Source organism: Empidonax traillii, unplaced genomic scaffold, assembly GCF_003031625.1.
Source record: "Empidonax traillii isolate 1590-97213 ecotype Southwest subspecies unplaced genomic scaffold, ASM303162v1 scaffold196:size3368384, whole genome shotgun sequence".
NCBI classification, from domain to species: Eukaryota; Metazoa; Chordata; class Aves; order Passeriformes; family Tyrannidae; genus Empidonax; species Empidonax traillii.
Genome location: NW_020955389.1, coordinates 723492 through 725662, shown reverse-complemented (window position 1 = coordinate 725662; position 2171 = coordinate 723492). Strand labels below are relative to the sequence as shown.

Below are 2171 nucleotides of genomic sequence, written 5' to 3'. Positions count from 1 at the left end.
TTAGCAGCAGAAGTGTATCTTGAAGGAAATAAAAAATGAAAAATTAAAAGAAGCTGTATACAGGACAAATCCAAGAATATTCCTGCATTTTAGTTTATCATGAAGGGAATTAGCAAAAGTGGGTAATAAAGACACGTGTCTCTAACTGCCTGCTTGCAAATCCTCACTGCTTAAAGAATTTGAGCTCCTGTAAGTACTGCCAGTGGATGTAAGTTTAAGAGTTCTCTGAAAAAATGGAGGCTTAAAGAAACCCATTGGCTTGGTTTTGGAACTGAAACAATTAGTATCCATGACCTCAGTTAAAAGTTCAGAGCCAAGGCCTATTCCAACCACTGCTGGCTCCCTAGAGTCTTTCTGAACTAGTCTGGCTGATTCAGCTGCAAAATATCATTGTTACAAAAGCTCCAGAAGGTCATTTCTGTACGGAACCTAAGCATAGGTTAACTGTTTCCCATACCCTGGTTAGAGGAAGTCATGGAAATCTGGGCAGCCCTCAAATGCTGTTTCCATTCATTAGATAACTCTTTGTTTTTATTTACATGAGCAGGAGGGTGTGCTTCTAAAACACGCTTCAGAGAATAGGAAGAAATTCCTCCACAAAAAGCCTGGAAATTATTAGGAGGAACATGATCCAATCATGATCTGAGGTAAGGGAACAATATTCAAATGTTAGAACTACAGAGCAGAATGCAGAATTATTGAGATAAATTTCAGCAACCAGTCCATTTTTATACATGACACCATGTCACAAGTATGTCAGTCATGCCTAATGCTGACCTAACACGAGCTCTGTTAGTTGACAAGGGAAGGGTTTCAGCCTTGTCTCATTCCCAGAGGCTGCTGCTGATCCTCTTGTGGTTACAAAAAAAAAAGTTTCTCTGTTTCTCTCTGTTCTTTCCATTACTAAAATAGCCATCTCATGACAACTTTTTTAAAAGCTCCTTTCCCAAAAAGGAAAAAATTGTCTTATAGCAACATTCAATATCCAATATTACTTGTTCAATGAAACCAGCAGTCCAGATTAGACAAAGCTATTAATACTGCTTCATGTAACATTGCCTAAAAGTGATTTTGGATCACCTCCAAGAGACAGCACCTTCCTAAAATTTTAGCCCTTATGTAATTGGGTAGGCATACTTGATAGTGTACGTAATTCAGATGTCAGATACAGGGAAAAACCCATAATCATAGGGGAATTTCAGGTTGTAATTTCCAGTAAGATCCTAGTCATCACAGCAGCAGTATAAAACTTAAATAGATGCTTCAGTCCCATCTGCCCTGTGGACAAACCAGAAGGTGCTGGGGGAGAAAGGAGGAAACCTTATAGAGATCATTCCCCATACAGTTTTAAGGCTTGTGTTTGTTTTTTTTTTAAAGACAGTTTTGAAGAGGGGTTACTTTTCTAAGATTTTTAATGCTCTGTGTTAGTTATTCCAAGTAGGATTACTTTAGTTCTGATCAGTCATAATATCTTCATTAAAAGTAATGAAGCAAAGCTGACAAGCTATAATAGCATGATCAAAGAAAGTTTCAGAAAAGCTATTTTTAAAGAAACTGTGCTTCAAATTTGCATTATAGGAAGAACTGTTCCCAGTATAAAACTACCTTGAAATGACCTAGAGCAAAGGAATTTTCCTCCACTGATAAATTCTGACTCAATCTGTAATTCACCCTCTATATGAGCACACAACAGAGCCGAACTGTTTCCTGTTTTAATACTTTCTCTGGTTTAACATTTAATGGACTAATACTAAAAAAGGGTTTATAGAAAGCTGCTTACCCTAGATCTTGGTTTTTGAGGAGACATTAACATATCTACACAAGCAAAGACTGAAGCCGAACCAATTTCTTAAGACTACAATTGACAACATATCTTTACATTCTATGAATGAATGAATGGACACTGTCTCTGAAACACATGTAATAAAAGCTTAAAATAGTCCAACTCAAAATTTGCAACCAAACGCCAATGTCTCCAAATGTACATCTGCCCCCCCTAATTTATCAAAACAGGACTTCCGAAACCAAAGAAAACACCTGTTTCAAGTGGGTGCCACAGCACAGAAATGATGTACAGTGGACACAATGTGGGAAGAAAAGTTCATATGTTTTAGTAAACATGGTGAATGATACCTACGAGATGTTCATGTCCACACTGACTCCAGGTGTTG

At 37.4% G+C, this 2171-nt stretch overlaps 1 protein-coding gene across 2 annotated transcripts in view; it reads right to left on the bottom strand.

Annotated features, from left to right (window-relative positions):
• Positions 1 to 2171, bottom strand: part of ACOT13 (acyl-CoA thioesterase 13) — a 7249-nt gene that overhangs the window by 1081 nt on the left and 3997 nt on the right. The window lies entirely within an intron of this gene.